Genomic DNA, 13254 nt, shown 5'->3' on the forward strand with positions numbered 1-13254 from the left:
GGAGAAGAAAGAGCTTTAAAAATGCCCTCACAGTTGGATAATGTATTTCTTGTATATCAATTTTATCACAGTCTAAATATGCATATTCTAATCACTTATCATAATTTCCTTTCTTCCTGAAGTGTGTGTCCCTGGCTAGGCTATAGGCTGGTTCAAGCACTTTTTTTGCTAATACTAACCTGGCTCTTCGAGCTAAACATGTACTATAGAGGCCCTTGGATTAGGTGCCTCCATCTTGCAAACCAAGGAATTCCCAAAATTCTCTTTTCTTTTTTGAAAATACCTTTGGACTTCATTTGAGATAGTCCTGAGAATTTATAAAATTGAGTTCTGCTCAGAAGAGCGTCACTGTAATATTTGGCCCTCTTTGGGGCCCGTCTTAATCCTGTAACTGAGTTTGTAGACAGAAAAAGGGAGAATTTAGAAATGTTTTTGTCTTTACATTTGAAAATGACTAGGTCGTGAGCACATAGTTTAAAGGGGTCTTCCCCTGGGAAGCTTTCAAAATCATAGCCTGTCAGCGCATGAAGCGGCCTTGAGAACACCCTTTCACATTCCCTCATTTTAGAGATCTGGCAACCAAGGCCCAAGGAGGGTTCATATTCGCCCCAAATCACACAGCAAATTAGCGGCACAATCAATCCCAGAAACCAGATCTCTCAACTCCCAGTTGGGTGCTGCTACCCTGACACATCATGCTACCTCGTATATTTTACATTTTTTTTTTTTTTTTTTTTGGTCACATGGGCTTTATCCTGCCTTCCTCACTAAGGATTTTTATTAAGGATGCCTGTTTTATTTTTAAGTGGCTGATAGAACTCATCAATTAGGTAATTGAGATGGTTCTGAGGATACATTAAGTCATTTTTATATATGCTGGAAAATGAGTCTGTAAAAGTATAATGCAGGGTAATGAGATGTCAAAAGTCATGGAAATGAGAGGATCTGAGTATAATTGTGGAGACTCTGAAATAGGCTTTGGAATTTTCCAGGATTTTTGGAGCACTTTTATTGTTTATATTTTATTGGTTGTATAATAATTGACATGAAAAGCCCAAATAGTCACATTTTTCCATTTGAGCCCATGATTCAGAACACCAAGGATTTTTTAGAGAATTTTAACTATTTACCACACTTTTAATGAGAAAAAAAGTTTCAAAAATTCCTTTATTTACTTTTTCACATGTTTTATATTTTCTGGATTTCTTAGTAGCAGCTGTAAAAAGGGCTTTTCATGTGATCTTTTCATTCAGTAATTTGTCTAAACCGAGGCCTTTTCCTTTTTTTTTTTTTAATGCATGCCCAGCTGTCACTGTTGCCTGCTAAAGTGATTTTTCTCTATTATATTGTCACTTTACACTCCCATAGGGTCCAATCCTGCAAGCCGTACATGCATGGAACTTGCATTAAAATCATGGGAAGCTTTAACATGTGAGAATGTGTGTTTGGGGCCCAGAGAAAGGGCCTGGCTATTGTGAAACCTCAGCTCTGGAGTCCCGACCCTCACTGCAGTCAGAATGCTGGAGTTCAGGCTTATCTCTTATCTCCCTAGGGACCTTGTGATGCTGATACAGCCAATGGCCAGGAGATTTGAGGGGCAGATTCTGCATCTATCCAAAGGGTAAGCTTTCTAGAGTTTCATATTACAAAGTGTATCCTCTCTGTCCTGATTCACCATTTGGAGTTGATATCCAAAACAGAAAAGTGAAGGAGTACAAGGGAGGTGAGGACATATTATATTAGATTCAGTATTTTCTTTTGTGTTTTCTGAGAGGAGTGTGGGGTTGCGCAGTCAGAAAATGCATTGAGCAAATATAAGAGGAAATGGAATTGTGCTTAGGAAAGGAAAATACCCCAGCAGCAGGAGGAAAGCTGGTCAGTATGGAGAAGGCCTTGGTTTTCCAAAAGTGAATGTTATTTTTTTTCTTCTGATGGCTTGCTTCTGCCTGCTCACATATGGTTTCAAGGTGTATGTTCAATTGATCTCCTGTGAACAAATCAGGATCAAGTGGTTCTTGGGCCTGAAATGTTCTATTTTACCTTTTTGTCCGGGTTTTTCCTTTAAGAATTGAAACTACTGCTACCTCCACCAGGAAGCCCTCCAGGAATACTCCAGCCTCCCTAATGGCAGCTTTCTCAGACCTCTCAGAGCATGCATGACAGGAAGGGGTAGCTTCAGCTTGAACAGTTGCTGCTTGTGGATCTGACATGAATTATTATTGGGATGGGTGGGTATTGGGTTGGAAGGAGAAGTAGGACTTTTACCATGGAGAGGGAATTCTCTGAGATAAGAAGACTGGCTATCTCTCTACATAACCTGAATGGAGGGCCTGACAAACTGGGTCTCTGCTGACTTGTGAGATCCTGGGCATACACACAGGGGAATTTAGGGCCCAGAGATACAGAAATGGGGACAGGGCTCTTTTCTCCAAACTCCTCACAGATCTCCATGTAGTTCTGGTACTGGGAGTTCCCATGTGGGTAGCTCCAGTGAGCCCTACAGACCGAGCCTTGCAGAATCTCACTGAAGTTACTAGCCACACAGACAGAGGCCCAGCCCCTGCCCAGGAGGCCAGAGAAAAGAAACTCCACAGACTTATTCAGGAGCACGGGAACATCCCCTCCCAAAAATAACCAAGGGAGGTTTGGAGGAAAGACTGCAGTGCTGTGAGAACAGATATGGGCTCAGAGCTCTACAAATTTGGATATTAATACTAAGGCACATGTATACATATGTAACTTACCTGCATGTTGCGCACATGTACCATAGAGCCTAAAGTATAATAATAATAATAATAATAATAATAATAAAAAGAAAAAAAATACTAAGGCGGACATCATTGGTGCTTAAACTCTTTTTGAGAGAGCTGTAGGAATGTGACTTATTTAGAATGAAGGACAAACCTGGATGTGGCCAGAGGGAAGACCCAGGTATGGGTGAGGGGCCCAGATGAAGACCCCTCCACCTCCTCTCACCCTCCACTTCCCAGATCAGTCCTGGGATGAGGCTGGGCTCCTATCAGCACATTCTTGCACACTCTAAGCACTCTCAAAGCTAAGCACCTTCCCAGAGGGAAAAATTCCTCTGTTGGTTTAAATATTTATCCATGTTTCCGGAGCTATTGACCCTGAACTTCCTGCTCCTGAGGGATCTATACCAATCTGGGGTTTGTTTACATGCTGTTTTATTGTAGATATTTTGTTGCCGATTGTCCAATAACACCATGGGGCAAGTGGCACCAATGCACTAGGCATGCATGCCACAGGATAATTTTTTGAGACCTCTTGATATGTCTTGGGTTAATATATGAAAAAATGGAGAAAAATGAAGTAGGAGAAAGATACTTGGTCTTGAATCAGAAAAGCCAGCTTGAATGGCTCTGCCGTTTCTAGCTTTATGTCTTGGGGCAAGTCAGTCGAACGGTGAATCTCAATTTCATCCATCTACCTCCCAGAGTTTGAGCGAGGGTCAAATATTTTACGTATAACTTACCTATGCAAAGAGGTATAATATTCATGCCTGTAATATATAATTGACACACATATATACATGGTATTATCTGTGTATATTTATATATTATATACATGTAGATAGTATATATGTAAGCATACTAAAATCTTATTATACATATACATTTTGGAAAACTCTGAAGCACTGAACTGCGTGTATATTTGGGATTTTTATTTTTGAGATAATGTGGTTCTCACAATCCTTGTTTTGTGTTAGTTCTGCTGAAACATGTTTCCAATGATGTTCAAATTTTAAACAAGAATCACTGTGATATAAGAGCTCAGTTGTTTTAAAAGGACTGTCCCTTCTTCTCTTGGGGAAAATGAAAGTAACAACAGAAAATCGTCTAGTATGTGCCTCTGTTTCCAACTTCAATTTACTGTATAGGCACAGGAAAAAAGAGAAAGGTAAGTCGATCAGCTGTAAAGGGAATGGTGACCTTCATTCATTTTTACTCTCTCCCTCTTTGTGACTGAGAAACAATAATAAAAAATTGTCTCTTCCCTTGCCTATTTCAAGACAGAGATTTTAAGTGTGTTTTATGACTTGAGCTTCTCTTAGGCCAATCTGCTTCCCTAGTAATGATGAACTAACCCTCGACGTCCATTAGCACAAGTGAATGTTATTTTGTTAACTCTGATGGGGTCCTAATCAGCGCTGATTCTCCCACTGGCATTGCATTTTGGAGGGTGCACCCAGGTGCTCTCCCAGATGTGAAAGGGAGACTGCTGCCTGGCTCCTTCCCTGCCACCATCGCAGAACCTTCAGCTGCAGATGGTTCATGCCTGACTGAGAACCACTCAAGTGTTGCGTGAGCCACGCACTCTGCTGCATCTAATAAAATCTTTCTCCCCTAGTCCTGCTCTAGGAAAACAGACACTAATGTGAGTGACGAGAGCCTGCCCATGGCCCAGGATGGCTGGCAGCCATGTGCAGAAGAGGCTGGCAATCACATTCCTGGGCATCTCTGCCAAGACAGAGCAGATCCTGCAGCCCAGGATCCGTCACCATTGACAAAGCCACGGCACAAACGTTCGGTGGTTTAATCTTCTCCTCCTTTCCCTACAGGGGGGGTCCTTGCACTGTGTAGCTTACCTCCTTCCTGGCAGTGTGTGGGCTAGCGAATGAGTATGTTTGCAGGCATGCCTGTGTATGCTGGGTGGAGAGAGGAAGGAGGGGAAATAAAGCCTCGAGATGCCAAACCATGAAGAGATTAAAAAGTTTCCTGCATTTGCACTTGGCTCTGCAGGGCACAGAGTAGGTGGAAAAATGGCATTCAGGAATTAGAAGATCTGAGATTCAACACAAACTCGAGCATCTCCTGGAAATTAATCTTTCCATGTCTCAGAGTCTTGATCTGTAGAATAGAAAACAATACTTGTCCTACATTCTTTCCAGAATAGCTTGAACTTCTAATGACAGCTATTCTTTGTAAAGGATTGTCCAGTTTATAAAATAAACTTAAAAGTAACAAGGTGAGCTATAGTACCTCTCAGAGTGTGGGCTGACTATCCCCTGAGGAGTAATTCTGTGATCAGAATGAGCCACACAGCTCCTCTGGAGGCCCCTCTAAAGGACCCCCAAGCTTGGGCACATGATCCGAGGTCAGCCAGCAAGATGCCCTGTCCTGGAAATTTACATCTGTTTATGAGCCACATGAGAACAGGGCAGCTTGCAGTGAGAGCACAGCCATTCTCCTGGAACTGCCCCACAAGGCTGTCTCTGAGCCCCTTTTGCTGGGTCCCCAGAGCTGCTGTGGCTCCCATTCTTCCTGAGGTCTGGGATTCTATCTTCCTTCAGTTCTGTAAGTCTCTGGGGAATTCTTCTAACAAATTCCCTTGTTTGGCTTAAGTTAGCACCAAGTCCTAAATGATAGCACTTCTAAGCTTTCTCAACTAGAAACTTTCCATGGAGGACACTGAATTGGCCTGAGTGGGAGAAGTTTTCCCTGTCACATTGGGTTTGGTCTTGCTTTGGGCTTCATAGGAACAATGCCTTCCACTTTGAGCAAAAGAGAAGAGACACAGTGGAGGTCTCCGGGGAAGTCCTTGCTATCAGGGTGTAACTCTTCTGGGATGTTTGGAAAGTAGTCATGTTATGAGGCAATGCCATGGTGGAGCTTCTTGATGGGCAAAACAAGGAGGTGGTTGAGATCACAGGTTCTTGAACCAGTTTACCTGGCTTCATATCCTGGCTCTCCTGCTTACCAGCCATGCGACCTCCCAGGCTACTGTGTTTATTTTCTTCCTCTGTAAAATGGGGACAATGATAATATGACTTCACAGGCTATTGTAATAATTAAATGACTTAAAACACATATCATGCCAAGAATGGTCCTTGGTATGCAGTAAATGCTCAGTAAAGTTAGCTGTATTATCCTGATACTGGACACTCTTCTGTTATTACCATGAGAGTAAACATATAGAAGAAAATCTCAAGTTGGGTTAATAGGAAAATAAAAGCATTTTTAAAAATAAAAAAAAATGGAAACAATGAATTGCTTTTTGCTGGTGCCTAGAGAGATGTGCTAATGGCAGAGTTCTCTTGCCTGGAGGGAAAACTTCTTCATACTGCTGACTCCAGACTGGACTGTTCATCCAATAAAGGAGAGGTTTCTAGCCCAGCTTTCTCTCAGCAGTTAGGGTGGCAGCTACAAGGGAGCTAATATGGCCAAGTGCAGAGATTGCATCACATTTTAAAAAATAGACTTTGTTTTTAGATACATTTTAGGTTCACAGCAAAATTGAGCATAAGATACAGCGATTTCCCTTATACCTCTTCATCCCCAAATGCACAGCCTCCCCTATTTCCAATATCCCTCTCCAGAGTGGTGCATTTGTTACAATGGATGAACCCACGCTGACATATTATTATCAGCCGAAGTCCACAGTTTACATTAGAGTTCACTTTTTGGATTTGCAGAAATTTATAATGCATTCTATGGATTTGCAGAAATTTATAATGATATGTGTCTATTGTGCCATTATAGCATACAGAGGAGTTTGCCCTAGAATCATGAGATTTTTGCTCACCTGGGGTCTGTTGAACAGACTTTGAGCACACTGGGGCTCTCCTGTTGGTGAGAGAAATGGACTAGTGTTATGGGCTTCAGGACACCTTGGAGGGCACAGGGACTGATGACAAATGTATGTGTGCACCGCAACACCCATGTAAAACAAGTCTACTTGCCCCATGATGAAAAACTATTCACCTTGACAAAACAGGCATGATATTCATTTGGAGGCTTGCTTCTGAGAAAGATAAATCCTGCTGTCACTGCACAAAGAGATAAGAAAGACCGGATGACAGTTTTTCATTGATAAAAGATTCTGTCTGCATTTTAAAAGAATTTACTTTCTTCCCCTCTACTGATACCTACATGAGTTAAGGCAGAGATACACTATCTTTCATGTTTTTGTCAGAATGTGTTATTACTGCGGGTGGCGGTGACTCAATTGCTTCATTTAGTGATCTGACCAAAGTAGAATGTTGCCTGTGCATGAGCTACAGGGCCCAAATAAAGTACAACCTCCAGAATTAAGAAGCAAGACCCGGAAGCATTCTTGGCTGGAAGGGAAACTAACATGAGTTCATGAAAAATGGGGGAGGTTCGCTGTGTGCAGAACTCTTCCTGGAAATTAATCTTTCCTAATAGAAGTTAAAAAAATTTGCTTATGTCCAGGGTGTTTCTAAAAACCTCACCGGGGAGACAATATTGTACAATAATTAATATAAGATGAGCAGTCATCCAATTTTCACATGAAGTAAGGTGGCAATAAGGTTGCAAGAAAAGAATTAGAGTAGCCATTCTGTCTACAGAGTATGGGGCAGAAATGAAAGTTCTCTTCCTGTTGGTAGGTCCAAATCTGAGTGAGCAGGTTCTCACTTATAAGTGGGAGCTGGGTGATGAGAACAATGGACACGTGGGGAGAACAGCATATACTGGAACCTGTCGGAGGAAGTGGGGTAGTGGGGGAGAGAGCATCAGGAAGAATAGCTAATGGATGCTGGGCTTAATAACTAGGTGATAGGATGATCTGTGCAACAAACTACCATGCCACACGTTTACCTATGTAACAAATGTGCACATCCTGCACATGTACCCCTGAACTTAAAAGTTGAAAAAAAAAAAAAAACAATAGGTACACTTAGAGACTTATCTATGGAGATATTCATCAAGGTTATCTATAGCAAAGAAATGGAAAACCTTCAATATCTAACAAGAGAGGACTGGGGCCAGGCACAGTGGCTCACGCCTGTAATCCCAGCACTTTGGCAGGCTGAGGCAGGTAGATCACCTGAGGTCAGGAGCTTGAGACCAGCCTGGCCAACATGATGAAACTTGTCTCTACTAAAAGTACAAAAATTAGCCGGCCATGGTGGTGTGCACCTGTAATCCCAGCTACTGGCGTGTGCCTGTAATCTCAGCTACTTGGGAGGCTGAGGCAGGAGAATCGCTTGAACCCAGGAGGTGGAGTTGCAGTGAGCTGAGATTGTGCCACTGCACACTAGCTTGGGTGACAGAATAAGACTCCATCTCAAAAAAAAAAAAAAAAAAAAAAGGAGAACTGGTTAAATAAATGCTAGTTCACCCATTCTAATGTAGCCATTGCAAATGATAAGGTGTTAGAAACTTAAGGCATGGAAAATAGTCATAACTGTATAAAATGTACAAAGTAGTTTATAAAATAAAATGTATTGTGTGAAAAAAAACTTAAGAGTATAAGGCAAATTTGTGGAAGACTTATTATCTTTGTTTTACACTTTAGTAAATTCAGGCTAAACCAACATCAAATTAACCAGAATTACGATTAGGGCTCAAGTCTTCTGACTTCTGGTCTAGATTGTTATGTGTTTTGTTTTGTTTTTGTTTTCCTCCCACACGCTACGTATACTTTCTTAAATCTAATACTTGCTGAAACTGGAAGTTTTGCTTCTGAGGATTTATAATACAGCATTTCATATACTGAGATTGGATATAGCAAAAGAAGCTCAGTAAAATTCATTTTAGAAATAGGTGAAATTTAATGATGAATGTATTTGAAAAAAAAATCTGAGTGAGCAGGCATAGTCCTTCCAGATCATACTAAGCAAAGAAAACTTCTGATCCTCATTTGGTTTCCCAGGTAGATTTTCCATTGGGAAGAGAATGCACTGGCAATTGATATGAATATTCCAGCCTGCTTATCACTGTTGCTTATTAACAGTAGGTTAATCCTCACAGAAACCCAAAGAAATAGGAACTCTTATTAACCTAATTTTAAAGAGTAGGAAACTAAAGCCCCCGATATGTTAACTTACGTTTAAAGGGTTTTGGCATAGAAGATGTTATTGTCTCCATTTGACAGATAAAAACACTGAAGCTCAACACACAGTGGATAAGAACCTGGCTCTGGAGTCAAAGTCTTGTATCCCAAGCTCCATCACTCACTGCCTAGTGGCCTTAGGAATATACCTGTGGCAGAATGTCTTGCCTGACAATAGCCACAGCAACATTTCTGCTCCCACGTGCTCTTCTAGAATCTAGCCTTTCAAGGGGTAGAGTCTGTTTTCCCTCCTCTTGAACCTAGGCAAGACTTTATAACTACCTCCATGAATGCAATGAGGTGGAAGTGATGCTGCCTGACTTCTGAGGGTAGACTGTAAAGATGATGCCATTTCCACCAGGTTCTCCTTCTCCGGGGGCCTTTTCCCTTGGAAACCGCCACCACGCTGGGAGGAAACCCTCACAGAGAGACCCCTGTGGAGAGGAACTGAAGCTCCCAGCATCAAACTCCAGACATGTGAGTGAATACGACTTCAGATGATTCCCACCCCCTGCCTTTGAGTCTCCCAGTTGAGGCCCCAGGCATAGTGGAACTGAGATGAACCATCCTTGCTATGTTCTATCTGTACTTCTGGGCCCCAGAATCCATCTGTTAATAAATGACTTCTTTAGAGCACAAGTTTGGGGTAATTTTCTGCACAGATACAGTAACTGGAACAGTACTTAAGATACTTTTTGGCATCTTAGCGTCCTTTTCTGCAAAATGGGAGTAACAGCAGTATCTGTCTCATGGTGGTTGTGAGAATTTGATGTGCACAAATTGTTCAGTGTACTTCCCGGAAAATAATAATCCAGTATTTACATAGCACTTACTATGGGCCAGGTATTTCCCTAAGAACTTTACATATATTAACTTTAAATCTTTAAAACAATCTTATGATGTAGATACTACTTAAATTTTATTTTGTTGAGATGAAATCAACATAGTATACAATTAACCTTTTTGAAGTGAGCAATTCAGTGGCATTTAATACATTCACCATGTTGCACAACCACCACCTCTGCCTGGTTCCAAAACATTTTTATCACCCCAAAAGGAAACAAGTGTACTACTTTTAAACCCAGTTCATAGATGAGGAAACTCAGGCAAAGAGAGGGTCATGTAATTTGCCCACGGTTAGACAGATAGTAATGGCAGAGCTGGGATTAGAACACACTTGACTCCAGGGTCTCTGATCTTTGCTATCACGCTGGGCTGCCTAGTGCACAAGGGAAGTGACTTGCCCAAACCACACAACTGCCACATCCACTGGCAAAGCCCAGATTGCTCTGCTCCTAAAGCTTGTGTATTTTCTGCTGAGAGAAAGCTTACATTGACCCTATCAGTCAAGTTTCTGAACACCTGAGTCAACATTCGGGATCTGATCATTCCATAAACTCACCATGCTGAGGGTCAGACCCTGAGCCTTCCTGAACAACACCCACCCTCCGCCACAAGGTGTGGTCACCCACTGAGGTTACACTTGAAATGGTCAGCTCTGCTGAACATCTTAATTGCCACGTTGATCTCTCTGGAGTGGAAAATGTGTACTACCACTCTGCAGTAGAATGGCTATTTGGCAGAGAAAAACATCTCTGGTCCAAAATGAATAATTCTTTTACTCTGTGGCCTACCAAAATATTTGGGTAATTGCTTTAGCTAGAGCTGGCCAATCTCAGGCTTCCTCACCCATGGTGGTTCTTCTGTAGCTGCGTAGACTCTGCATGCATATAAAGAGATTTACAGCTCTTGGCCCTGGAAACAGAAATGTGTGCTGCCCTCATAAGAATAGAGTTTTATGCTCTACAGACCCAGTGTAGGTTGGATTGATTGCTTTTTCCTTTCTTTCACAGTGTCAACACTCTCAAAATACAGAATTCTACACATGATTTGAGGCTCGAGTCTTAGGCAGGTCCAAGGAGCTGTGAATGCGATGGGTGTAGTGGTCAGGGTCTGGTTAGGAGACAGAAAGCATATCTGTTATTGAACAGAGATTAAAATTAGTTCTGGCTGGTATGGGTGGAGTGGGGTGGAGGTTGTTTATGTGGGCCTGGGAGCCCACCTAGAGGGGAAAAGCCAAGAAATGAGGGAACATGCAACTAGGACCTGACTGTTAAGCATCAGGCTGGCAGAAGACAAGGGATGTTTCTGACATCTGGGCTTGATGGGGCAGTGGAGTGGAAGCTTTGCCTCTTGTTACTTGGGCCTTGTACACGGACCATATTTACCACACGTGACAGGCAAAAGGATGTCTGGGGTCCTAAGGGCAGGCACTCAGTGTGCTAAGAATAACCGTGCTACATGTTCTGTAGGAAGATGCCACTATTAATCCATCACCAGCAAAGCATGTGCTTTGAGTGGTTTTGCTTTTTCCAGCAGTCATGGGTCTGCACTGCACCATCCGCGACAGTTTGACAAAAAGAAAGGAACAGAGATTTTGGAATCAGTCAGATCCTGGTTTGAACTCTGATCATGTCATTTATTAGTTGTTCCACTATATCACAGTCTTCCTGGGTCTCAATTTCCTCATATGTATCATGGGACTAATAACATCCATTATGGCTTATTTTTTAAAATGAATGCATGGAATGCTGTAACGTGCACTGCGTGTAGTAGGTGCGCAATGTGGGTCGGCATGGCATGCATATGCAAGAGAGTGGGGACTTTCTGACCATAAATGGAGCCAGTTAATTAGGCCACACATTGAACTTTAATCTTGGCCTTCACAGCATCCTACTCTAACCAACGGAGCCAGGCATATACTTACTTACAGTGTTGAGTTTATAGAAACTTCAGCTTCAGTGATTTGAATCAACATCAATGTTTTATTCTGGAGGCAATTAGCAACTCCTCAGTCAGTTTGTAAATCCACTTTGCAGTTGCCATTTTGAGACAGAGCTGGCATTACGAGGCTTAATTCTGGCAGGTAACCGTTGCAGTTGCCCAGTGGAGCTGCAATCTAGTAATGGAAAAGTGTTTCATTTTAACTATGAAATTTAACACAAAGAATACAGCTGCTCAACCGGGCAGTGACAGTGTATGTTAATTTGATTTATATACATGCAATGTACCATGCCTAATGTTGAATGTTGGAAGACTCCAGCAAGCCTGATGCCAGCCACATAAATGAGACACTACCATTACGAACTGACTTCACGTGTATAAGCTCACCTGCTTGGAGCAAATAAAGCTGTGGGAGTCAGTCTGTGCAAGAGAAACAAGAAGGAGTGTTCTCCTGCATGGCACACATGAGGGCTGGGTTTTCCCAAACCAAGGATGTGGCTTTTCTAGAAGTAATCGTCAGGATTCTCACTATATGCCCAGTCCATCAGCAAGTCCGGGACACTGTGCTCAAGTAAATAAAGAATCTGTGGAGTGGGAAGTGGCTTAGGGCTCCCTGTTGGCTCACGGCATGCCGTACTTCGATAGGAAACTTCTGGCTAACCAGAATCTCTGAGAACAAAATTCTTACAGGAACTGACAGCCACGTGGAATGCACATGGCAAAAAAAGCACATGGATATGCCCCTGTGGGGTATGTTGGGGGTGTGTGTGGTATGTGTGTGTTGTATGTATGATGTGTGTTGTGTGTGTCTGTGGTACATGTGGTATGTGTGTGTTGTGTGTCTGTATTGCATGTATGGTGTGTGTTGTGTGTATGTATGGCATGTATGTGTGTGTGTTGCATGTGGCATATATGTTATGTGTGTTGTGTGATTAGGTATGTGTGGTGTGTGTGGTACGTGTGTTTGTGTTGTGTGTATTTGTTCATGCTGGGTGCCTGTGTGGCATCTGGCACTCACATTCACTTTGGACCAACACTGTATAGAGATCTACGTTCATCCTGGGTACCCCAGTGCATGGCCAGATCACTTTCTGTCTTCATTTTCCCACATTATAGTAATGACAGTCTATTGACATATGGAAAACATTGAAAGTAGAGGAAAAAAATCACCCCTAATCCTACAGTCCCCTGGGTCTGACTGCTGCCATTTTGAGATCTTCTCTTGTGATATTTATCCACATGAGTGTAAGAGTGTATTTGTACTCATCAGTGGATACTACATCTTATGATAACTTTCCATGTTAGATTGCTACTTAGTCTTCATAACTCTCATCCTTAATAGCTGTATAATATTCCATCAGCACTGTATCATTACTTCTAGTTAGGTGGCTTTTGAGCATTCTGTATGATAAATAGCACCACTCCGAATATTCTCCATTCCATCAGGCCCGGCCACCCTTGTCTTCTTTAACTCTGAGATTAGCGCAAATAATGGTGGCTGTGGCTGTGGCTGGAAAGGCTCATCTCTTGGCATTGACAGGTCTCTGTAGAGATGAAGGCATGGTTAGCTAATTCGTCTGCCTCCCGTTTCAGCCCTTCATCAAGGCCTTGCATGGGCCCTGAGGTGGACAGCAACAGGACAGGCCGCCACTC

The 13254-nt window shown here is 42.3% G+C and overlaps 1 long non-coding RNA gene across 1 annotated transcript in view; it reads left to right on the forward strand.

Annotated features, from left to right (window-relative positions):
- The first annotated feature begins 1550 nt into the window (after positions 1 to 1550).
- LOC129031950 (uncharacterized) overlaps positions 1551 to 13254 on the forward strand; it is a 408612-nt gene continuing 396908 nt past the window's right edge. The window contains exons 1-2 of the long non-coding RNA XR_010122887.1: positions 1551 to 1621; positions 9179 to 9294. This is a non-coding gene — a long non-coding RNA (uncharacterized LOC129031950). The remainder of the gene's footprint in view (positions 1622 to 9178; positions 9295 to 13254) is intronic.

The sequence above is a fragment of the Pongo pygmaeus genome, chromosome 11 (genome assembly GCF_028885625.2).
Source record: "Pongo pygmaeus isolate AG05252 chromosome 11, NHGRI_mPonPyg2-v2.0_pri, whole genome shotgun sequence".
Taxonomy (NCBI): domain Eukaryota; kingdom Metazoa; phylum Chordata; class Mammalia; order Primates; family Hominidae; genus Pongo; species Pongo pygmaeus.